This window comes from Pteropus medius, unplaced genomic scaffold (assembly GCF_902729225.1).
Source record: "Pteropus medius unplaced genomic scaffold, Ma_sr-lr_union100, whole genome shotgun sequence".
NCBI classification, from domain to species: Eukaryota; Metazoa; Chordata; class Mammalia; order Chiroptera; family Pteropodidae; genus Pteropus; species Pteropus medius.
This window is the reverse complement of record NW_024354499.1, coordinates 17,277,650-17,303,997: the sequence shown is the minus strand read 5'-3', so window position 1 is coordinate 17,303,997 and position 26,348 is coordinate 17,277,650. Positions and strand designations below refer to the sequence as shown.

At 44.0% G+C, this 26,348-nt stretch overlaps 1 protein-coding gene and 1 long non-coding RNA gene across 2 annotated transcripts in view; one reads left to right on the top strand and one right to left on the bottom strand.

Annotated features, from left to right (window-relative positions):
• Window positions 1-26,348, bottom strand: part of EDAR (ectodysplasin A receptor) — an 81,268-nt gene that overhangs the window by 53,073 nt on the left and 1,847 nt on the right.
• Window positions 480-4,943, top strand: LOC120594543 (uncharacterized). Its single transcript, XR_005650595.1, has 2 exons — window positions 480-731; window positions 4,434-4,943. It is a non-coding gene; the product is annotated as an uncharacterized LOC120594543 (long non-coding RNA).

The window sequence follows — 26,348 nt, the reverse complement described above, 5'->3', positions numbered from 1 at the left end:
GCCTCTGCGTGTCGGTCTACTGCAATGCTCTGAGATATTTGGAGGTCCAGAGGACCTAAAAGCCCAAGAGTGAGGCCTTTGGTAGTTTGGGATGCTGTGATCTTAAGGCCAATGAGAAAGACCAACAGGGAGAGTGGGCTTTCCAGGCTCACGGCTGACTGAGAAAAGACACTAGGTTTGGGGCAGGATGATAACAGAGTTCGAGAGAGAATCTGTGAGCTACAGCCAACTTTTGAAACACCATCCTCCTTTGGCTAGTCCAATGTGAAAGGGCCTCCGTGGCCGGTGACTGAGGCAATTGGAATTGGCACCCACAGAGAATGGAATTCTGCTCTCAAGGTCATGTTTAGAAAATGGTCAAGCCAGAGAATGATTTGTGTCAATATCAAGCTTTCTGTGGCTTCTCATGAATTCCTGACTATGAGAACATGTTGGAATAATGCCTGATGAAGTGTGTACATGGAGGGTGGAGGTGGGGGTGATTCAGGGGAGGCAAAGGCTTCAGGGAAGCCAATGAGGTCATTGCAAGGTTAAAGTTCTGGTAGAGGGGCCAATGATGCTCCTTGGAGCCCTTTGTCCTGGAATTAGGGGACTCATATAGCCTGGAGGATGGAATACAAAGTGACCTGGAGTTGGCAATTTGCTTTCCCAGAGAGCAAGACAGATGGAAAGGAAATTAAAGTTTCCCAGTGTTTGTGATGCAGAGGATATAGTGGGCCAGATGCCGGGAGGTGAGTTGAAAAAGTGGAAACAAAACTGCCTTTTAGCTAGTGTTGAGAAAGAGCCGAGGAAGGTGGGGCGTGGAGGGAGGGGTGAACCAATGTTGGCTTGGAGAAGTTAAAGTGTCATGTTCTCAGGTGAAGGGAGACTGTAACACAACATTCACCATGCTCTGGTCCACTTTGGGGTCCTCCTGGATTTTTCATGACCAAAATATTGCATCTCCCAATGCTTTGTTTTTCTGTGATGTTCAAAAGCTGTGACAAAATGATTCAAGTTGTAAGGTTTCCAAGAGACCAAGTTTCCCACGGCAGTCTCTGGGCTGAGGGAGGAGTTAGGGCCTCCAGCCAGGCCAGCACCTGGATGTGGAGTGCACCCTGAGAACTCATCCTGGATGCTCAGTGAACGGCTGCTGGGGCCAATGGGTAGTCCTGATGGGAAATTAGCTTCACAGAAATGACTGAGGCTGAGGCTTGCCTCAGAGTATATCTGCATGACTAGAGCCAAATGTTTGCTACTAATTCAGCAGCTTGGCACAAAACACTGTATGAAAATTAGGAAGATGTGTCTTCTGAAACATTAACTTTTCCACAGGTCTGTCACTATGGAACTTGAGCCTCTTTTTAAAACACTTACACATGCACATAATCACATACATATCTACCTGAAATAGATTATAAAACAACACAATCCTTTCTACGTGATATTTTCTATTCTAGTCCATGTTATACAGTGCTATACTATGTATTCCATTCCATTAAAAAAAAATCTAGTCTTTACCCACTAACTCAATTTTGCGATACACTAATGGGAAGCAACTGGCGGTTTGAGAGAACAATGCCTTCCAGGGAGGGAGGATGGGTGCCCCCAGCCAGCAGCCAGGATTGAAGGCAGCTCACAGGGAGAGCTGACAGATTGGGAGGCAGGAGGGTGGGCTTTCCTCCCGGCTCAGCCTGGACATCTTAAGCAATCACAGGTCTCTCTGGGCTACAGTTTCTCTGTTGGTGAACCAGAGTGCCGCAATTGATGATTTCAAAAGGTTCTGTGTTTTTAGGACCTGATTCGACAGTTTCTTTGAAGACTCAACAGAAAACAGGTGATCTGCACCTTAGAATTTTAGTGGAGAATGGTTGGAGTTTGCAAGGTGATCTTGATGGTGGCCGCCTCTAAAGACCAACCATTACACTCCTCCAAAATAGTGGATATCAGAATTTCCCCAAACCGGATCATCAAATATAAGTATTTTCTAGAACTTTTGAAAGGGTGGGAGCATGAAGAACCAGCATGGAGTACACACTTCTACATTGCCCTCACCAAATAGAAACATGGCCTTAGTTATTGACATTTTTTCATAATTTCCTGACTGTGAAAACAGTATATACTAATTGTAGAATGTTTTCAAATATGTAAAAGTATAAAGAATAAACCTAAAACTCACTTGTAGTCCTACCACCCAGAAACATTACTGAGATTTTGATATATTTCCTTCCATTATATATATATACACAAGTCATCACTACTACACACACACACACACACACACACACACACACACATATATACATATTAATTTAATCACATAATAATTTAATAAGCATCTCTTTGTCATGAAATATTCTTCAGGAACATGGCTACATAGTCGTTCACCACATGAATAAGCCATGAGAATTTAATCCATCTCCTAAGGATGGACAGTCAAGTTTATTCCAATGTCTTTCACTATTATAATTAGTGTAACAATGTACATAAATCACATAGTGTAAAACAATCAAACTCTTCCCTTAGAATAAATTCCTAGTGGCAAAATTATTGAGTCGAAGATCCACAGATGCAGGAGAGCTCAGTCACCTGGTAGTCCCTCCATCAGCGCCTGTCTTACTTAGCTGGCACAGGGCAGAGTCTACAGAATGGCTATCTCTGGGGATTCTTGTTGGCCCTAACTAGATTTTGGAGTCTCAGAGAGAAGAATGAGCATGTTTTGTAATGAAAGAATAAAGACAGAACTGCTTTTTTGGTTATGAAGATTCTGAAAAGCACAGATACTTTTATTAAATGACTATTCATTGGCAGAAGATGTTATAGTTATTTTCTTTTCTGAAGCTCTGTGGTCAAAATGAACTCAATTCTCATGCAAGGGACACTGGGCCGAGCTCAGCCTTAGGTGGGTGGCTGAGGATTCGGGGGGCTTCATTGAGAAAGTCAGAAGTGAATCAGGTCTTCCGACCTGGGGCTTTACCTCTCTGCAGTCTGAGTGTGCAGGGCCCACTGTTTCATATGAGTGGTCCCAGTGCTGGAAGAAGACAGAAGAAATGGATTTATGTCAAGCATGGGCAGGCCAACTCTTATTTTTCCAAGCTGATATTTGTAAGAAAAGCCCAGCTGTGTTCAGGGAAATGAACGAGGGGAAATGCAGCTGTGAGATGCGTCATGAGTGGTTTCTCCCAATATCCTCTCCCAAGATATAACAGTTTGGATAAAATCCTAGAGGAATTTTACTCTGTCCGTAAAGCACAGAAGGGAAAACTACAAACACATTCCAAGTGGGATTATAAAGTCTGTCGGGGGCCAGCATGTGGGATACTTTCAAGGCATTCCCACCAGGCCTTTTCTTAGCATTTCACGAAGCTGTGACAGTGCGCTGCCTACTCTGGCAAGTCACTTATTCCCTCATTACATTTCACACATATTAACTGAAGTTACTGCTCATGAAAATCTTACGAAATAGCTGGGTTTTGTTGTGCCTGTCTTACAGATAAAGAAATTGAAGATTAAAGAGGTTAGATCAATTGTCTAAGTGCACACAACCAATAAATGATGAAAAAGAAACTCAAATCAAGAGGTCCTCGCCCAAAGCCAACGTCCTTCCCAGTAGCCACGACACAGCTCCTCCATCAGCATGACGTTAGCACACATACTTCTTAAGCCAACACATTGTCATTTTGTTCGAGAGACTGAGTAGAGTCACACTGAGTTAAAAGCATAAATTATAAGATCCTCACTTTTTAATGGTTATGTTAAAGATCTACAAATACTCATAGTGTTGGTCTAAGATAACTGCAGACAGGCGCAGAGACGCCAAGGGAAGGGTTTGCCACTGTGGTTGCTGTTTCTTATCTCTGTGGCCCTGCATGTCAGTTGAGGTCAATTTCTGTCACAGTCCCGTGTCTAGGCACATCAGAGGCTCCGAACTCTTGTGTGCTCCCTAACTTTGATCACTTGAGTGTGTGCCTAAGTCCAACAATAGAGTTGCTTTAGAGTTGTGGAAAACTGCATTATGAAGTTTTATGCTGTATATTCTTATTTGAAATTCTGGGCAAATGTAAAATAGCTACTTTAAGCAAAAAGATCTGCAGAAACTCCAAATCTAGAAAAATTGAAGTTCATGGAAATATGAGAAAAAAAATTCAATTTGCTTTTAAAGGCTGTTTATAGTCTGTTTCTAGGGTGCCCATAAAAGACATTAACTTTAAAAAGATTTGAGTTGTAAGAACTACAAAAGGACACTTTAAAAAATTAACCTTTTTTGTTTTGAGATAATTGTAGATTCACATGCCATTGTGAGAAATAATACAGAGAGATCCTGTGTCATCTTGCAAAATTATACTATGATATCACCCATTCAGTCAGGCGTTGATCTTTATACAGTCAGGATATAGAATAGTTACAAGAGGACTTTTTAGAAACTCCATTTTATAAAACTCTATCGCCTGCAGGAGCCAGTTGCCATTTCAGCAGAAGAATGAACCGAGGACTCTTCTGGATGTTCTGACCAATCCGAGGCGATTCCTAGGCTGAGAATCTCATGGGTGCGCCTGGACCTGACCTGCAACCTGCAAATAAGGGTCCCCTGCTTTCTGTCATTCTACCATTCTCTGAAAAGACGTAGGCAAAAGGAGGAAAGTGAGAACAGGCAGAAAAAATGTCTACACCCTCCAGACTAACAATGGACTAGAAGGCAAGGAGTGTCCAGCCCCAGCTCCAGTGCTGGACAGTCCTTCCCTTATTTCTTGGATCATTTTTTCTAATCCGTAAGATTAGGCAGCTGAGCCCAGCACTATCCAATAGGAAGGCTACTATCTACATGAGGCTGCTGAGCACTCGAAACATGGCGAGTGTGACTGAGGAATTCAGTTTTTCATGTTAATTAGCTTTAATCAATTTAAATGTAAAGACACAAGGGGCTAGTGGCTACCCTATTAAACAGGACAGAAGATGGTTTTCCAGATCTCTCTCATCTCTCGAATATTATAATTAAAAAGTCCTTGTCTAGATGGGCCATCTAGCCTCCCTGTGGGATAGGCAGTGAGCCTTCCTTCTGAGAAAACTGAGGCTCAGAGATATCCGGGACTCTTCTGAGGTCACACCAGTGAATCTGTGCTAGAGCTAGAAGCACACCCCTAGTCATGTGACTTCTAGACCAAATCACGGTCCTTTTTGTGTTCCACCACAGCTCAACAGCAACACCACCAACATTCAATTGTGATGAAAATAAATCAAGTCATAGAACTGTTCACCATTCCCCAAAACTGAATATGAAACCCAAATATGTGAAAAAAAAAAAGTTCTCATTCTAACTATAAGAAAGGCAGGCCCTTTTGGGGTGGTGGTTGTGGGGGGAGGAACAACCATGGTAACCAGCGACTGAAATGAGGATAATTTTTTGACAACTAAGATACTCCTATTTAGAGAACAAGATTTCTGTGAGCAAAATGGAACAACAAATAGCAAGCCAATTCTAGGAGAAAATGTTGAAGATAAATCCACGAGAGCTTACAAAATATCAGCTTCGATGCTGTCTGTGTTCGGCTAAGCTCACTGCTCATTCAGTGATGGCACCAGCCCATCGGTGGGCTTCTACTAAGAGACCTAGTCCTTTCTCATCAAAGGAGGCTCCAGAGAATTACAGACACGACACGTTGGAAAAAGAATCCCACCAAACATGTAGCATGACAAAGACATACTTAACAGTGCATTTAGAATAAAAAAATAATTCATGCATTTCTAATTAAATACTATAAAGTTTAGCTTAATTAAAAAAATATCTTCAATAGTCTAAGGCTCTTTATCTTCAATAATGCAACCTACGTATTTTACGCGTCCTAAAAACTGTTATTTAATATTCCTCCAAGCATTTAAAAACTGTCCCACCAAATCAGAAAATGTGTGTGGTTGTGTGTGTGTGTGGTGGTGGTGGTGGGTGGGGGGGTTATATCTTTTAATGACCATAAATATCCCAGTTGTCCCCAGATACAGGTCTTCTACTGAGAGAAAGAAATGGCAAACATAGGAAGACCCTTAGAAGGCTTTTTAGCCCGCAAGGGTTTTCTCCTCCTGAGCGCCAACAGGCTTTAGAGGGATTTGGGTATTTTCCTCTTATCTTTGGGAGACTGTGCACTTCTTTCATTATCCTTTTAGCTACGGCTACAGTTTTAAGTCTCCTTTGCCCTTCCTTGGGTTTATGGTAATTGAATGTTTGATGTAGGAGAGGTGTGGCTCTCTGTGCATTATTGGCAGGTGAAGAGAGGGAGGCCTGAGGTTTTATCACATCACAGATAAAATTCAATATTGGGGCCTTTTATGTCTCACAGCCCACCTTCGTCTGTCTCTTCCTGTATTTGTCCTCCCTCTGCCTTTTCCTTCTGTACCCACTTCATCCCCCAGGCAAAGATATATTTCCTGAAAACTGGAAAAACCAGGTACTAACAACCTTAGATCAGTGCTAATTAAATTAGGTTATAAATTCAGGCCCAGTTCCCTTATCTGTGAGTGACACCTTCTGCTTTCCAACTGGGATCTTAATATGCACAATTAAAGCATCTGACATCACCATATCCTTGGATCTAATGTTGTTTATGCCATTAGCATATCAAAGTGTTTTGATCAGACTGACTTTAAAGCAATCCTCTCCTGGTCTTTTTTGGCTCCCCCCACCTCCATCTCATGTATTAAATTTCAAGCACTCAAAAATGTATCATGTAATATTTTTTCTAGTTGCTCGAGTTCTGTTTTTGTTATTTCTGTTATTAATATTTTAATTGCATCTTCTTTACAATGAACACGTGAACTGTGTGTGAAAGATTTACTATGCTAAGAATGGCATTAAGTCACTTTGAAACTTTAAGAAGTGCAGTGGAGGCCCATTACAGGTTGAGGCCCTTTGAGATGACATTCCTCATGGCTCATAGTAAGTGCCATTATGTGATGTCTCATGGGGCCACTGTGTGATAATGTGGGGCCAGAACACAGAGCCTGTGATCTCCTTCCTCAAGGCAATGCCAAGAGTCCACGAGGAGTAGGCTGTCTCTAGTCTGGACACCAGTCACAAGAGTTCAATTGCCTCTACTTCAATCTATAGTAAGGGAGCCCACCTAATTTCAGGAACACCCGCCCCCGCTGTGTTGGCTCTACCTGTGGAGTAGGGAGTAGGGTTCATGCTTGCCCTTCTTCTGAGCTACCATTTATAAGGTTCCATTTGAGGAAATCCAGGAGCCAGCCCTTGAAGGTAACAGGATGGGGAGGACTGGCCTCCTTGGAACGGAGGGCGATGGAGGGCGCTGACTACAGGAGCCATATGGACTGACAAACACCTCCACAAACCTGATAACCAAAGCCTAAAAATGTAGAAGAGCAAGGAAGCAGAGCAGGACACCAGCCAATCTTGTATTTTTGAGGTCTAGGAGAATCAGTTGTGGGTTCATATTTCACAGAGAAAACCAGAAAAACATTTAAGAATATCAAAGGCTAGAATTTTCTTTTACTTCAACACTTCATGTTCTCCCCAAGGCTGCAGTGAATATACTGTGGAAAATACGGTTTGAGGGCTTGCAGGCTAAGAGAGAGAGCAGGTCTTTAAAGTTAATGTTTACGCATTTCTTGCTTGTCTTTTCATCCTTTTTTTTTATTATCAAAGAGACTTATAACAGTCCTGTGTGCAATAAGCAACTTCCTGATTTTTTTCTGCCAAAACAAGGTGGCAACAAAACTTAAAGTGAACTAGGTTGTGTCCATGGATGGAAAGAGTGTCTTTGTAGAAAACTTTAAGGTAGGTTTGATCCTTTAATTGCTTCAGTTTTACCTCATAAACCAATTTCTTTCCCTCTTTCCCTCAAAGCTTCTGATAACACAATCTGCTGGGTAAAACTAGACTGTGGCTTTGTTTGAGGGTTTCATATGTGGATTTTTTAAAAAGGAAAGTGAGAGCCCACATCAAGATAAAATCCTCTTCATGTAACGATGTTCCTGAGAGCAGCTACTTCACAGAGACAAAAGCCAGAAAACCCGAGAGATTAGCAAGTCTAAGACCTGTCAAATCGGGCTCTGTGGAAACAGAGAGCCCCCTCACCCAGCAGCCAGTCACAGAGACGAGCCTGTACTCACAGAACAGAGCCTTGTGTTCCCTCACACGCCTGGAGAGACACCTAGAGAATGAAGCGTGGACGCAGAATGGATGGATAGAGCATACGAACGTGGTACTGAGCACTAACTATGAGACCAACCATCCCTGGACAGAGTCCTGCATCCCGGAAGCCCTCATTTCTGGGCTATTGGGTGTTATGCCAAACCCTGTCCATGGGCTACATCATTGGACTTTCACAGATCAGTATGAGGGAGGAGCTTTTATTGACCTCATTTTACAGATGAGGAAACTGAGACTCAGAGAAACGACATAATTTATCTAAGGTAATAATAACTAATAAGCAATAGGTTGGGAATTTTCACCCATGGCATGTAAACCTAAAGTATGATATCTTGGGTATTTATGTAAATATCAGCTTTTGGGAGGAACACTGAACCCAAGATGCAAGAGAAATTGAAATTTCAAGAGCAGCCCAGCCACAGCAGCGGCTGCCACCCCTTGAAGCCAGGCAGGGTGGTGAGAACTTCACTCACACCCAGCATTCAGGTGTGCGTCACCTACAGGTGGGCCTCTGGGTCAGCAGCTCTCTACAGACCAGGCGCTAAAACCCATTCTCTCCTCAAAGTGTGGTCCACAGACCAGCTACATCACCATCACCTGGAAGCCTATTAGAGGTGTGGAGTCTCCACCCCTCCCAGACCTAATGAATCAGAACCTGCATTATAATCAGACTCCTATGTGATTCAGATATGCACAGACACCTGAGATGGAATGGATTAGCACGTAGGTCTTCAAGTTTTTTTTTTGATTTCACATCCCTAATAGTAAAAGAGAAAAAAAAAAAAGAGTAAGCATCATATGTATGATATCCTATTATACCTATTATACTAATATGTTATATACATTATAAATATATATAAATATAGAAAATAAAAAGTATGAGGTTTAAGATGAACTTAAGCAATACTTATTTACTAATGGTGCCAAAATCCTTTTTGTTGTTTAAACTTTGAAAGCCGGGTGGCAACATTTCATGGCAGCGATGGGAGGCTCTGCCTCAGTGAGCATGAGGGGCTGTGAGGGAACACGGACCATGGACCACAAAAAGTTTGCTGTGGCTTGTTGGGGGTTGAAGATGGAGGGTCCAATAATAGCCTTCCTGGGGTCCCTTCCATCCCCCAGGCAGGAATCGGGGTCGGGGCTGCTCTCAGCAGCACGACAAGGCGGTGTTCTGGCCTAAGTGAGGCGTCTCTGTCCCCAGTGTTCTGCTAAAAGGCATGGCGCTTTCTTTCCAGCTGCAGGGGGAGAAGCAAGTTGGCACCTTCTTCCATTTCACGGTGCGCAGAGGGCTTGTTCCCTTTACCCCTCTGGGTCACCCTGAGCTACAGCTTGACCCTGATTCAAAAACTATTCAACACTTGGAAATAAGGCAACCTGGAAGGGCAGCACACCCTTCTGATGACCTTGGACTGCGCAAGATGACTTAACTCTCTGGGGGAGGCTACCCGGGTGTGGCTCTGCTACATATTATGAAGTTACATGTTAGTGTGCAAATTTTGGCCTTGTAGAAAAGATAATGATTTCATTGCTCAGCAGGACCTTAAGCAACTTTACTATCCAACATTCTTTCAAAAAATGCCTCTAAATGTCCGGTTCCTCAGATGCTCTTGGAAACAGCTTTGCCACCCCTTGGGGACTCCCGTTAGTAAGCCGAATAGATCCCTGGTACAGACTCAGTTACGCTGGATGAGAGTCATGGTTCAACTCCTTTACAGTTAGATTCTAAGAGACCCAGTGAGGATGTGCATCTGCTTTTATGGCTCCTCTTTATCTCAGAGACTGGGCTCTGTCTTTGAGAAAAAAGTGCATAGGACAAAGGCCCCCTCTGGTTTAATGTGCCTAAGAGAATGGGTGAGACCCAAGTTAGTTTGCTGTTTCCCCTTCTTTCACTCTGCTCTTCTCTCTGCCTTCAGTCTCAACCTCTACCACGCCTATTTTAGATATACAGTAAAATTCTGTCTTTCTAAGATCTCATTTGAATTTACTCATTTTTTCCCCTGGTCTTGTTTTTGCTGCTATTGATTTGTATGACTCGTGGATGTGATAGCTGAAGACAGATGGCTTTCATCTCCAGTGAGAAGAGAGCAGTTAGCACACTCATGAATCATCCATTTGTCAAGTGTTTATGGGGCCAGACCCTGACTGTGCAAGGCCTCCAAGGACAGATGGGTCACAGCCTTGAGGACCCAGTGGGGATGTCCACTCAAAAGCAGACAATTATAATATAATTTGGTAAATGTTACAAAATGGGAGTATTTCTGTCTCAATTTATCTCTATTTCCTTTATTTAAGTAAGGGGATTTTACCTTAATTAAAAAGGATATGTATTAAGTGCCTAATAAATGCACAGCACCATTTCGGTGCTGAAAGAAATACAAAAGAAGTGCAAGATTAGTAAGCCACAATCCCTGGGGCCTCGGCATCTAGTTAGAATGACAGAAACATGTGAAAACAGAAATAATGCCAGGCAGAGTGTGATTAAAAGCAAAAGAGCAGCAGAGAACAAAGTTTTGCAAGCACCCAGAGAGGTGAAAAGACAACATTCAGAGAAGCCTTCAAGGAGAGCTAGAATTTGATTGGGGTCACGAAGACCAAGCACTAATAGAGGGATAGCACATGAAATCTTGAGTCACAGTTGAGCCTCAGCTACTGATGATGTGAAGAGTCTGACTCAGACAGAGGTCTTGTGCTGCCATGTAGAAGATGACAGGTGGGATGGGTGGGATGTGGCCAGATTATGGGGCACTTTCGATTGTCAGCTGTTGGAGAGCTCATCCTAGCACCATCCTGGGAGCTAGATAGAGTTGGACAATCTCAGGCCCCACTCCAGACCTACTGAATCAGAATCTGCATTTTCACAGGACCCCAAGTGGTGCATATTAAAACCTAAGAAGCACTTCTTGAGGACATGAGGAACCAGGAGGTGTCTATAATCAGCGGCAGGGTGAAGGAAATATTTCTGCAGCTAGAAGGGATATTAATCTGTTAATGATGTATAAAATTAGACTGAAGAGAACCTGGAAGCCAGGAACTCAACCAGGGGTGTTTCGGTGGCTGCATTATGAAGTTGGGATAGTCCTGATGTCATTTTGGATATCCTGAGATATGAGAGAGGGTAGGGCACTACGTGGAGACACCCGGACGGGCCCTCGGAAGCCAGGTTGGGGCTGGGAGGTGGATGTGAGCATGGCCGGCTCACATGGAGCAATGAGCCCAGGAGAAGATTAGCTCTAAGGGAAGAGAATAGCCAGGGAGGGGCGGGGGTTCCGCTGAGAACAGAGGTTCTGGGAATTTTCCAGTTTCTCCCTACTCAGGGGACAGGAAGAGGACCCAGCAGAGAAAACAGCAAAACCGTAAAAGAGAAAGAAAAAAAATTAGATAATGGTTACTTGCAGCTTTTATTGAAAGAAATCTTGCTAGAATTTCCATAAACCTAGAAAATACACTTTGTTAGTAGCATCAGTAAAAACAGGCTCATTAAACAATAGAAGTTTCGTCTTGGGACTATATTATAAGACTGAACAAATACAAATAACAAATCTCATTCTTTTCATTCCTTGTGGAAATAACTGCTGTTCAGTAAAACGAACTAACTTGTGAAAGACTTCCAAAAATCATAGAAGGACCTAAACTGTCTGCTCCATCTACTGTATTGATGAAGGAATGGAAAGATGGTCCAGCCAGCAGCCATGTGAGTGAGCCTTCTTCCAGCCCCAGTCGAGCCTTCAGATGGTGCAGCCCCAGCTGACTGCAACCTCATGACACTCTGAGCCAGAACCACCCATGGGAGCCACTCCCTGATTCTAACCCTCAAACACTGTGTGAGACAGTAAAGGTCTGTTGTTTTAAGTTGCTAAGTTTTGGGTTGTTTGTTAGGCGATTGGATGTTTCGCCTTTGAGTCCTCTGCTATTTCAACCACACTCCAGTGAGACACCCATGTAGCACTAAGTTCTGTTTCGTAGAACTTACATAGACATGCTGATTCCAGTTCTTTAGAAACTTAGGACTTAATGCAGATGGTGACAATGAAATCAAAATACAGAGGGAAGCGGATCACTGGGGTAGTGTGGTCACCCATCCCAATCACACGCGGTCATGCTGTGGTCCTCACTCTTTCTCGTAGCCCTTCTGGCTGGCTTCCAAGCCACTGCCCTTTCCAATCTCACCAGGCTGTGGGAGTGCTGGGGGCAGGGGCCGGGTCAGGCTGAGGCAGCCTAGCGGAAGAGAGACTGTAACCAGGACGTTTGAGCCCGCATGCCGAGGGCTGGCAAGCCCAGTGTCTGAACAAGGTCAAAGGATTTCTCCCCTACTCTGCTTGTCTTGTAGCTATGGCTGTGATAGTACTGGAGTGAGAACTTGTCTGGCTAATTTGAAAAAACAAACACATAAACAACACGCAGTTGATTTGTTAATGACCTAACAATGCCCCAAAGCCCAGAAAGTAGATGCCGATACCCATAAAGGAGGTAAGCAAAAGTGGCATCAGGCAAGGACAGCTCCTTTTGGGGATGCTCCCTCCCTTTCTCCAACTGTGCTCCACCTGTCCCACCCAGGCTAACTAGATTATCCCCTTTGCCTTCTTAAATTTTCTTTTAGTTTTCTGAGCTGGCATACCCAGAACACAGGAACGTGTGTCCCAAATCCAAAGAATTTCTTACACGGGTGCTTTGCCAGGTGTTTATAAGGCCACCTCCCTGCCTTTTGTGAAAACAGACCATTAGAAGCGGGATGGTTGCTTAAGGGCTGGCCAAGGTGCTGTGTCCCCACAGCAGCTCAGTCTTGAGGGAGACCCAGAGGCCTGGACTTGGCACAGTCTGTTTTCTAGTGTCCAAGGACATCTGGGGCCTGACCCCTGGCAAGGAGCAGATGCCCATGCCTCTCTGCTTTGCTCTGGAACAGTCCTAGCCTGCAAGCGGTGGCTCCCGGAACTCCCAGTGCCTTTCTTCCTCTGCCTGCCAAGGCGCCAGCTGCCTCTGAAGGATGCACTTTCCAGAAAGCCCGTTCAGGGCCCAGGGCTGTGCACAGCAGCCATACCTTGCTCGTACTTCCACCCTGACTGCAAACACTGGAAACTGTCTTGTTTGGAGCCACAAGCTTGGCTTCCATCTCATGGTAAAAAAAAAAAAAAGGAACAAAACCATATCAGAATTCTAAAAGGTCCTTTAACGTTGGGCTTTTGGTGATGCCCACTGGCCTTTGGTTTTATGTAAATAACTCAACAACTTCTGGGGGGTTCAAGATCAGGACCTAGGATGTTTTCATCACAAAGTTCCTACCCATTATCAACTAAGTATGGAGCTGTAAGCCTCATCTTTGTTCACAAAAGTCTCAACATTCCACCTCCAAGAGATATAAGACCTTCTTATCCATTTATTTTCCAAATAAAAGCAGTAATTAAAATTAAAATTGTCACATATTAATTGTGGATTATGTGTTAGACGCTGGAGGACATGCTTTACGAGCATCGTTTCAGTCTATACCAAAAGCAGACGCGATTTCCATATTATAGATAAAGAAACTGAGCCTCAAAGTGGGGAGAAAGAACTTAGCATAGCTAATAACTGGCAAAGGTGGAATTCTAACTCTTTCCACCCCAAGCTGCCTCACCAGGCACACACTGAGCAGCTGTAGTTTGCACAATGGCTTTAGCCTTTTGGAGCTTACAGAATTCTGGTGGAGATTTAGAAGGACTCAGAGGTAGTAACTCAATCATTTTCTAGACCATTCGGGCAGCCATTCTGCAGCCTCCCTCAATAGGCATCACCTTTACACCTCTCTTGGAGAACCAACACCCATCGCTGAATCTGCTTTTCTTTTGAGTCAGCCCCGAGGGCAAGAACACTGCCTATAGGCATTAGTCAGGGTTTAGGGGGCAAGAGATGGTATAGAACCCTGGGACCAGCACCCCAGGAGCTGTTACCTCTCCTAAGCCTGAAAGGGCAAGAGTGGGGAGTGGGTCTGAAGCCAGGGATAGGCCTCAGGCAAAGAGGTGCAGGGATCAGGTGAGCATGGATGCACTGACATCAGTCTCCTTCTGTCTCTGCCTCCTGCCCAGGCCTTCTATTGGTGAAATCCAGAGGAGGCCAGAGGGCAAGGGAGCCTGTTGGTGCATCCCATGCAGGGCAGCCTCCTGGGCCAGGAGAAAAATGGAAGAGATCAGAATAGTGAGGACAGGACCTGTGTCTTTTTTGCCCTGGGGGCCCCACCCTGGGCCTGACATATAGCAGGTGCTCATAAATATTGGTTGAGAGGATGGGATCAGGAGCAAGTGGAGGTGTGGGTGGATATGCAAGCACAGCTCACCCTGCCCCCACCATAGCACCAGAAGCAAGATGATAGCTCCCAGGGCAGGAAATGGGTGGCCAGCACCAACAGGCCTGGGAGAATGCTGGGTAGTGTGGGCTTGGGGTCTAGGAGATAAGAAGCTTAGAATAGCCTTGGGCAGAAAAGCCCCTGGTTAGAGCTCAGTGGTGGCTGGTGGGAATGGCCTGGGGGACTGCTTGGTCCAGCAGGAGAAGGCCCACCGCTGTCCACCTGGCCTATCCCTTGGCAGGTGATGTCTGGGAGAGTGGGCCTGGGAGTGCAGGGCAGGGAAGAGCCAGCTGGCTGATCTTCTGGGGATAGATTAGACAATAGCAGGACTTGCATGAAATTGTTCCTGAACAAATTAGAATAGTCACAGCTGCCCTTAACAGCCTGTAGTGAGATAGAGCAGGTCTCTGTGGCCATTGGACTGTCCTGCAGGAAAAGATCGTGGCTCCTCCCACCTAACCTGCTCCTACAGAGGAAAGTTAACATCACTAAGAAGCTCTTTATTTTGTGGGTAGGAGCTAAGGCTCTTGATCAGTGGCCTTAGAATTTTAGATGATGCCCAGGGGCAGTAGTGCAAAATGGCAGGACATCCACACTGTTCTTAACTTGGAAGGTAATAAGCAATTATTTAGACTACCAAGTAGCCGTGTGATAAAAGAGAATTAGAGTGACATATATGGAGCATGTGCCACATGCCACTCATTGTTCTCAGCATTTTCCACGTACCAGTTAAATCATATAGTCCTCATGAAGGCAGGCCTTTGCGTTATTATCCCCATTTTACAGAGGAAGAAACTGTGCTACTGAGTAAGGGACTTGCCCAAGGTCACCATGTTTTCGACAGGAAAGACCAAGATTTAGAGGCAGGTGGTCTGGCTCTAGGGCCCTTCTGACTTTTAGGCTCTTCTCACTTCTGAATGTGCCCCAGGAGCCAGTGGGGAAGATGGTGGTGGCCAGCTGGAGCTGTTTTGAGGATGGAGGAAAATTGCGAGGAGCAAAGAGGAAGTATCTGAGTCTAAACAAGAGATTCTTATCAAAATAAACCATTTAGTTTAGAATAGTTTTAGGTTTATGGAGAAGTTGCAAATACAGTACAGAAAGTTCTTGTATACCTCCTACCTAGTTTTTCCTTTTAATATCTTACATTGGTATGATATATTAGTCACAATTGATGGACTGATATTGTTATTAACTAAATATGATATTATTATTAACTAAAGTCCATACCTAGTTCAGATTTTTTTTTAGTTTTAAACTAATGTCCTTTTCTGTCCCAGGATCCCATCCCAGAGGCCATATTACCTTCAGTTGTCATGATTCTTTAGGCTCCTCTTGGCTGTGACAGTTTCTCAGATGCTCTTGTTTTTGATGACCTTGACAGTTTTGAGGAGTACTGGCCAAATGGTTTGTAGAATGTCCTTAATTGAGTTGTGTTTGATGTTTTTCTCATGATGAGACTGGGTTATGAGTTTGGGGGAGAAAGAAGTAAAGTATCTTTTACCCCTCATAGAGGTGAAATACCCTTTTTATCACATATCAAGTGTACATTTTATCGACGTGATTTATCACTGCTGATACTGACCTTGATCACCTGGCTGAGTCAGTGTCTGCTAGGCTTTTTCAGCCTATTCCCTACTGTCCTCTTTGGAAGGAAGCAGGCACACTCAAGGGGTGGGGTGTTACGTTCCACCTCCTAGAAAGGGGATTATCTACATAATTTATTTCAATTTCTTTTGTATGGAAGATTTGTCTCTTCTCCATTCATCAACTTATTTATTTATTTATTTATTTATTTATTTATTTATTTATTTATTTATTCATTTATTCATTTATTTAATTATTTATGCAATCATTTATTTCTGTGGATATTTATTTTAAACTTTGGATTATAATCCAATATTTTCTTATTTATTTATTGCTAAAAGTATTCCAGCTTTAACAACTGGAGCTCTTTCAGGTGGTCCTGTGTCCTGTTGACATACCCCATTTATTTTTGAGTGTTTCCTTACTTTCTGACATAATAAGAAGCTATTTATAGCTTTCTGTTTTTAGCAGTGGTATTTCCATTTACAAAATATAGTAATTCTCAATCTCTGAAAATGCCAAATCCTAGAAAATGTTGAATTCTTACACAAGATGTTAACATCATTCTCAAGCAGTTGTTACCGAAGATTCATTTGAGGAATCCGATTTATGTATACATTTCTGTTACATTAGGATTAGAGACAAGTTCTGTTTAGAAATGACTCCAAGAACAGTTTTTTGATTTTATTGTCGCATTGAAAACCAATCAAATTTGTGTCAGTCTCAAAGAGCATGTTTATGTAAAATTAAATTAATGCTGGCAGCGAGCTGAACTTTTTTTTTCTAAACGGGAAATGGGTTAATGCAAGACACTATACTGTATGAAGAACTAAAGAATTGAATGGCATGTGCTTATTCTTATGTATAGACAGGATTTATGGCATCTATAGATACAGATAACACCCCTGAAGGTGCCTATTTCTAATAGAGGAACCCCAACCGTCTTTGTCCAGTAAAGCTGAGGTGCAATGCACAGTCATTCTTCCTGCTCCGAGGGCATGTGCTCAGGAAGGTAAGCAAACATCACCAGAGGCTGGCCTGCGTGGGTCGAGCCTCTGGGTAAGACCTGCTGGGCTACTGTCTTCACTGAGAAGAGCCATATCTTTTTGAAACCTATTATTGGTCTCTGAAGTACCAGAGGATCTCAGTGGAGTAGAGGAGTAGTGTTTGAAGGGCTAGAATACACTATTTGGGTCTAGAATGCCCATCACATTGGTAGTTCCCAATAATTGCTATCTTATTTGATGTCCAGGTCTCTTCTTAAAAGATTGAACTTGGAAGATTCTGGATTCTTTGCTAACCTGCATGTTTGTAACATTTTTAAAAAGACTCGGTTTCACGGTCCAGGGATCTTCATATTTACGAAACACACAGAACCCCTAAAAGATGCTGATGTTGACAGCACTAGCAGAAGCACATTTTTTGTTTTGGGTTTGTTTGTTTTGAACAGTGATTTTATATATTGTTAATTTTTACTATTCAAATATCAGAACTAACTTGTTAGAATCTGTGAGGCAGTGAAGTACGGTTAGAGGGAATGAGTTTTGAAGCAACAGGAACACCAAATAGTGCCCAACGCCGGGAGAGTTTCAGTATAGAGACAGTCTATCAGTAAAGCCAGAGAAAAGACAGAAAATTACATTCTGAAAGCAGGAGGGCATCAATGACTTTGTTAGCACAACTGCAAATCTGGTTAAATTAAACCCAACAGGAGAGTAATCCACAGGCAGAGCAGAAGGAAGCTGATAATGTAAACTCAAATGAATACAATTTGAAAGCTTTCCAAAAGGAAACCATTAACCCTCGAGTTTTCATAAAGGAAGGGGGTGCCTAAGGAACAGACATTCCATTTCCAATGAGGGCTCAGGTGTCTACTCAGTAAGGCTTCAAAAATGTTCGGTGGTGTAGAAAACAAGATTCACCTAAAACTCAGAGACGCTGAACCATCCGATGATGCCAAGGCCCCTCTCTACCTTTCACTGCTTTTCTTTATCATTTTCTCAAACTATTTAACTCATGCCTAAGGAACAGACCTTTCCTGCTGGTGGTTAAGAAAGAATCTGCAGCTTAGACCCCGCCTACGCAGGCAGTGAATGTACCATACAGTTGGGGAAGGTGAATGCCAGATTTGCTGTCTCTGTTAAGTGAACCTATGCCCCTTCCAACATCTTCCTTTTTTGGGACTCACACTAAGATATCCTCAGCCCCTTACTTCTCCCACTTCCTCAGCCTGGTCCCAGCCACATTCCAAGCTATTTTGGTTGTTGCATTTCACAGACTCACGCACATACACCTCACAGCACCCCAAAGCAGCTAGGGATGGGAGGCGGGGAGCAGCGATTGTAAAGTATCTCCCTCCCCAGGAATTCTGGAGCAGGGACTGCGCAATTCAGAAGAGATGTTTATCCAAAACCCGATGAATGGGAATGAGTGCGGAAAGGGTGGGAAAGAAATCCCTTAGGGTGGGAAGACGGCAGATGGCAGCAGGGGCTAGAGGAAGCTGAGGAAGTCTGTTGAGACACAGGGTTGTGGGGAAGAAAAGCCACCTCCGCCTCCTTATCTGGGGTTAGATTAATGATGGAGAATACAGACGGCAAGAACTGAAGATCCAAAGGACTCCTGCAGAATTTAGGCAACAGCAGTCAATAGGCCAAAAGCTATTACTGTGTGTTCAAGAAGGAGAAGCCGTGGCTCCTGCGCCTTGCTCACCTCTAGAATTACTGATCCATTGAATAAAGTTTCTTCATTTTGACCATCCTACATGAACCGTTTCCTGATGGGCCCCCGACCGTGCCTGAGCTCTGACTAGTGGCACATTGGGAGGCAAGGACTCTATGGGTCTGTGGGAATTGGGGGCAGGTGGAGTGGGGGAGGGACTGCAGCCCTACCACCTGTGACAGAGACAAGGTAACTTGCTTCCAAGGCTTGCTGTGAGTATGCGTGATATGCAAGCTGTGGACACTTGCACTTAATAACACCAGGCATTGTGAGGCTCCCTGGAGTGGGCATAGAGTGAGGGAATTAGTCACTCACAACTTCCTGTCTTCTTAACCTGAAACCCAACTGTGTCGATGTCTCCTAGTTGTTCTTTAACCTCAGCTCATTTTCTCCTCTTACCTATTTGCTTCATTGATTTCAGACAGGTCTGCAATGAAAGAATCTCAGGAAGTCTCCTGAGTCACATCCCGAAACCTCTGCGGGGGAGGGAGAGTGAAACTTCCCCGTGAGGGTCTCAAGCACGCAGGAAGAAACCCCCTCTCCAGCTCTGCTGTGCTCACCTGTCTGGGAGCTCTGCAGTGGTTCATGTTTTTAAACAAATATTTGTTGTTTACCCACCAAGTTGGCTGACACACATATGATACTTATATTATGATACATATAACATACTTATGTTATATTGTATGTATAGTAAGTCTTCTAGTGGTCAATGCTATACACAGGAGTTTGGTTTTTTTTTTTTGGACGGGGGAGGCGGAGCTGATATTTTATATGAGTGGGGCCAGGGAGGGCTTCTGTGATAAGATCACTTGTTAGCAGAGACCTGATGGGAATGAATGAATGAGACAAACAGAAATCCTGGGCAAGAGCATTTGGGGCAGAAAGAATAGCAGATGCAGAATCTTGAGGCTTCTCTGAGGAGCATCAGGAAGGCCATGTGGCCAGAGTGTGGTAGGGGTGTCACTAGTTGGGGGTGGCTACTAGATGCCATGCTCCAAAGGGCTTTTAGACTCTGCTCTGTCCTCCTCGGTGTAGCTGCCCCTTAACTGCAGGGTCCCATTGGTATTCGGGATCTGGGCCAAATGATAGGTTACTTGAGGGAAAGATGGACACATCAGATGAACTTGATCTTCATGAAACCAAAGTGAATAAGTGATAAGAAGAGGCCTAGCTGACATATTAAATTCTGTCCATGAGTACATACAGAACATTGTCAGGACTTACAGTGTGCCCCTGTTCTGTTCTAAGTGCTTACCTGCTTCATCTCACTTAAATCCACACAATAACCCCATTAAGTGAGTACTATTATTCTTTCCCAGGGAACTGAGAGAATTTACCCAACGATTGTTCAAAGTCTAATCACTAGCAAATGAAGGAGCCAGGATTTGGGTCCATGTCTGTTGGAGGCTAGAGGCTGTGCTCCTACTCACCCTTCATACTGCCTCTGTCCTCAGGATCCCTTCCCAAGCTGTGGTGCCTCCGGAGGCTGTGCCTACCTCCTGGGCCATGCCCACTCTAATCCAATCCCAATAGGACACGTCCAGCCCAACATCAGAGGAGAAGAAAGGCCACTGAAGTTGAAATAGATATGGCTTGTCTCGAGTCTCTGACACCACCATTGTGAAGCTGCTGGGTCTGCTCTTGGCCTTGGGGAAAGGAGAAGAGAACGTTCTGTTTTCTGCCCTCGCTGCCACCACCTGACTGCCCAAGAAAACACCTGTGCAGGCTCAAGGGTGTCTGCTGAGGTATCTGGGGAGCCCAGAGATGTCTGAGGTTTTAGACATCTGTCTAGGTAGAAACTGTACTCTGTTCCTGAAATGAACATGACATAAAGTTAAACTTCAGTCTGATTGTAACAGCACATCTCTTCCCAGATCTGATCTCTGAAGGAGCTCATGGAAAAGACACCAAGTTGAAGTCCATGAACCTGGGCTGAAGTCCTGCCATTTACGAGGAGAGAGCTCTTGGACAAATCACCTCACTTTTCTGAGCCTTAATTGCACATTTGTGAAACAGTGGTGATAGTCTCTATTTGATAGAATTGTTAGGCAGATTAAATGAAATGAAAACATTTGAAGGTAATAAGTGTTCACTAAAGGTTGGTTTAAATAAATGTTTATTGAGTACCTACTATGTGCCATGCATGTGCTAGATACTAGAGACTAGAAGGGTACTCCTTATAGAGACATGGTCCCTGTGCTTGAAGAAGCACTACTCAGGTAATGGAGGACGCAGATGTTGAAGAGATTAATTATAATGCAGTGCAATATGCTAAGTGCTGTTATTTCTATTTCTTATGTGAATATGTCTTTTTGTTCATGTGTGAATATGTGCTATTTTTACTATTTCTTCCTTTTGATACTATGGGCTATGAGAACAGGAACCAGGCCTTCTTCTATTTCTTCTAGATCTTCTTATAAAAATTTGAGCAACATTTGGGCACATGATCCTATGGGAAATGCAGTGGCCTCTTTAATTTAACGAAGAAAACATCCAGAGAGGCTCTGGAGAAGTATTCTTCAGGCCACCAGGGTGATCAGAAAGGATAGACCCCCGAACCCATTGTCCAGCCCACACTCAGGGAGCCTGCGACCTCTTGACTAGAACCAGGGCGAGTGGAAGGATGCTCAGCCGACCGGGGCATGCATCTCCAGCGGCCCCTGCTCTTATTTAATTGATACCGCAGGAGGCAAACAGCCAGATCCTCAGAGAAAAAGGGACACTGCATTTGTCAGTGTCTCAATTCTGTTTACTCTGTAAACACAAGGAGGAGCTCAACATTCTACTGTTCTTAGTTTTGCAATCTTCATAAAATAAATATTTGCCTTCAAAAGCAACAACTACGATAACCATCATAATAATATTCTCAAGCGCCATTTCTCTGTTATATGCCAATCTTAGAAGTCAAATCAGAGAGCTGTGTGTGGTCTATTTGGATAATGTTTTTCAAGTGAAGACCAACTGGCAGCAATTTTGCAGAAAGCTTGGTCTCTTGGTTTTCAGATTGACTCAAACTAGGTGTCTCAAGGCACTGGAACATCTCATCCCTGCCTTGGTTTCCTCTGTTCACAAAACGAGGAGCAAAATTGCTTACATGAGTGCTAAAGGAAGACCAAGACATTTGTTCAGCTCCAGTGGTCGTAGGATAAGGACTGCCCTCTGCCAGAGGCCACCTGGAGAGATCAGAGGACTGCAGTCTATTCACATATCTTAGCGATGGATCTCTCTCTCCAAATCTAAGAATGGCTAAAGCTTAAAAAGGGTTCTGCTGAATTTAAATTTTGTAGCTTGTAAAGGAATCCATCAGCAGAAAACCACACTCTGCAAGTCTAATGATGCACAGTTGACTTGTGCCATTCAAATGCTGCTCTGCACCCAGCTGCCGCCGCCCCCTTTCTTGGTGCATTTAAACAGCCACATCCCCCAAGTGTCCATTTTGATCGATTTTCCTCATTATGGACAGGAACTTTTAGGAACAGCCATCGCCAGCCATTATCAAGGACTAAATCTTAAAGGAAATGAACCTTGAAGACTCCTCTGAGATGCCTTTAAGATAGTACAGTGCTTTTCATTATTTTTAAAGATTAAGGTTTTTTTTCTGGGCCAGAAGTAATGTTTGTTATGCAAGAACACAGAGCCTCAATCAAACTATTAAACCATAAAACCATACATACCTGGTAAACAAAATCAACCAAACCAATAGATATTTGCATCCCATCTGACTACCCTCTGGGGTCTTGGGCCTTCCTTACAGGGTCAGGAGCCTGGCCAGATGCCCAACTCCTCCCACTTGATCCACCTATATGCTCTCACTGCCCTGGGTTTCTCAGAGACATGGTCTCTTCCCCTCGGTTGACTTCCTGCCCGACTGATCTCCATGGTCCTGTAACTTGAAAGGAAATTGAACTTGGCAGGTGCTGGCAGTCACATGCTGGATGGCGCAGAGCAGCCGGGTTCTCCCTAGTTCCACAAGGGCCATGTGCCACAATCAGGAACAGCTCTGGAATGCCAAACAGGGTGTGAAACTGATCTCCAAATTTGTTCCCCTGTGGCGCTCTCGGAAGAGGAGGCTTCCTAACTGAACCTGTCCTTGCTTCTCTGTCTGCTCAACCCCACCTCTCTCCCAACACCAGCAAGTACTTCTCCATCTCTCCAAGTGAGAAATGGGGAGTGAATGGAGCTGGCCAGGGCTGTGGGCTCTGGGTTGCCTGTGGGAATACTGGGTAGGACTGCGAAGGGATAGAAGACAATGTCTGACTCTCTAAGAATGTTAAGCATTTTCTTTGTAGTTTGAGACTTTTAAAAATGTAAGCATGTGTTTCAAGTTGGAGTCTTTAAAATTTTTCTCAGAAAGGGCCCCTTTGCCATTTGTTAACTGCAAAGAGAACAGATGTTGGATTTAAAGGGATCATTCCATTGTCCTGCCAACTTCTCCCGCTGCCAGACTAGCCCTCTGAGGAAAAGGCTACCTGGAGATCTGACTCGTGGAGGTGCCGGCAGGGTAGATTTCAAGATATAACAGCCGGTGTGCTGTGGGCACCGATGGTTCCAGAATGACATGAGGCATGAACAATTGCAGCTGAACTTCTGCCCTGAGTCAATGTATAGTTTTATTTGTCCTCCCAACACCCTAAATGGAAGCCTAGACTTAACCGTGGTCCCTGTCCCCAGCTTGCCTGGCTCCTGGTTCTCCATTCTTGTCTCCTCCTGTTCTTCCCGCCTTTCCCTCTGCTATAGCCACACTGCCTCCCTGCTGGTGTTGGGACACCTCAGATTCATTGCCACCCTGGAGCCTCTGCTTGGCTCATTCTCTCGCTTCATTTAGGTTTTGCTCAAATGTCATCTTCTCAAGAGGTTCCCCTTAAACCTATCCCAAGCACTTTCTCTCTGCTTGCTCTGCTTATTTGTTTCTTCATGGCACTGATTTTTTCTGAAATTAACATTCACATTTGTGTATTACGGCTTCTTGTACATTCACATCTGTGTATTACGGCTTCTCTTTTCTGAAATTAACATTCACATCTGTGTATTACAGCTTCTCTTTGTACTAGGTTCCACAAAGCGGGGTGTTTGCTCTCACTACCCCCGGTGCTGCTGTGTCACTATACCCAGGACAGTGCCTGCCATGCAGCAGAGGCTCAGAAAAGATTTGTTGAATGAATGAATGTATATTAAAACCAGTGTGAAATTCTACCTCCTTGTCTCTCCTGTGCATGAAGTTTAAGGAATATGGAATTGAAAATATGGCAACATTTTAAGAGAAAAGATTTGTTAATGGTCTGATAGTTGTCAAAACTGACCTCACATTTTTCATTTGCACTCTAGATTTGTGTGTCTTTCTTTATATCCTAAGAAAGTGCTTCACATCAGGATTAGAATGCTGTTGGCAGAATTATCTCCCTATTATTTTCAAGAGACTAATGTCTTATTTCAGTATTTGGGCTCACCTTTTGGTTGCTTATATCCACACATTTAATAGTATCATTAAATAGTCTTAATCTTGAGGGATCTAGAGATACCACAGCTCAGCTTAGCTTCCATGCACCCCGGGCCTCACTGTTATTAGTAACGACAACACGACTGTGGCTGTGACTGGTTTGCTTACTGATCCCATCAGGATTCACAAGCCAAGGCACCTTCCTGCCATGTATAGAGCACAGTCTGATTTCCTGGCTGGTGAAGTGACTTGAGATGACATGAGCTCTCTGGGTGGCACGGCTGTGGCTATCAATGCAAATCCATCTCCCTATACAAGGTTCATTACCACCCATCCATTTTCCACAGTGCTCTGATTTGTCGGGAATGGAAAACAAAGGCCTCCTGGTTAGTTAAGCATGTAGCTATGGGCACAGGCCTCTGGGAACTTTAGGAGGACCTGGGCAGAGGACGAGAGCCTCCAGCTTCACCAGCTTGTATCTGCTCTACCATGTATCCAAACAGTGTGTATGACATCTTCGGGTACCCAGCCTTTAAGAAATAACACGTGTCATCGCACCCAGAGAGAGTAGATTTGCTAACTGGAATTTGTTTGCTCGTTGACTTAGGGTACTTAGGTGTTCTGGTAGCCCCTTGTCCCCACTGTGTGATTAGAACAACCGGTGACCTTTTTTTGACACAAAGGGTCCCATTCATTCATTGGACATGTTTTCACTGAGTGCCCACTATGTGTTAGAGAGGACGCTGGGACGGAGGACACCTTGGATTATAGGAGTCCACTATTTGATGAAATGTAGGACCACCCTCCTGCCAAACCCAGGGCGAAGCTTTTTCCTTGGATTTGATTCTATGATTCTAACAGCCCTTGGACAATGCTTTGTGATGACCTTATGACAGACAATCATGAAAAATTAAGTTCATGCTCATTTGTTTGTACTAACAGGGGAATTATTTTGGGATTCCTGATTTCTAAAAGCCATTTGAAATTTTCTCTTAGGTACTAGACTATATTAGATTGAACCACTTGATATCACCTCTATTTGACTATATTTAGGCTATATACAAACAACAATTTCATATTTTCTACTCCAATATTTTGATTGCCAATCCTTTATTGGGATGGCTCACAAAGAATGAAACAGAACGTTTCCTCTTTAGCCCTGGCCTCTGATGAGGACAAGAGGCCAGCAAATAGTATGGCTTGCTTTATTTTTTAAGAAAATAATCATTGGAGATTGAATATAAACTCCTGTCCACAATACGTGAACCCAAGGACAGCAACGTAGGTTGCGATGGGTCTTTGTTTCCTAATTGATCTAATGCCCTAAGTGAGCTTAATGTAAGTTAATTAATTATGCTATTACCTAGGGTAGAATTACCTAGGCAGAGCCTAAAACAGCATCAAAGGAAAGAGCAGGCAGGTATCTCCGGGATAATTGAGAAAACCAGGGCCAGGAGGAAAGCTGCTAAGAGGTGGGCAGGCAGGACACTGAGTAGGCCGGGAGGGAACCCACCTGAGGGGCTGAGCCGTTTGATCATAGGGCTGGCTTCCAGAACACCATCCTGTTTACAGCTACTGTGTTTGAATATCAGATTTTCTTGAGTCTTTGAAGCTGGGTTCCTGGGCATTCCCTTGAGAATGAATTCAATTTTTTTGGAAACCACAAAAGTCACTCACCTGAACTCACCTGAAGGAGACTCAGGTGACCTGGTTTCTGTCTATGTGTGGTCCTTTGAGACCTACGGAACTTTGATGAGAAGATGCACCCCAATTAAAAGAGTCAACCTGGTTTTGTACCCTTGAAATGGGGAAGTCGAGGAGTAATACCAGGTCTGTCTTCACTTCCCTAAGCAAACCCTGGGCTGCTGCCTGTGGCAGGCACTGTGCTAGGTTCGGGGGCGTGACGGCACTGAAGAGACGAGGGTGGGCTCCTGATACTTCTGAGCTTTGTAAACACATGTCATCAACAAAGTGAAGACCCTGTTTACTTTTAGAAACTTGGTAGTGCCCAGAGAGTAAAAATCAAACAATTCAGAGAAATCTTATTTACTCTTTTCTCTTCAAAACATGTGCTTCCAAGATTACCCTCCAAAGGTGCCATTAATAAAGTACAGCCTGGCTCACGCAAGGGTGGGGAGAGAGCAGAGACCTCAGCTGAC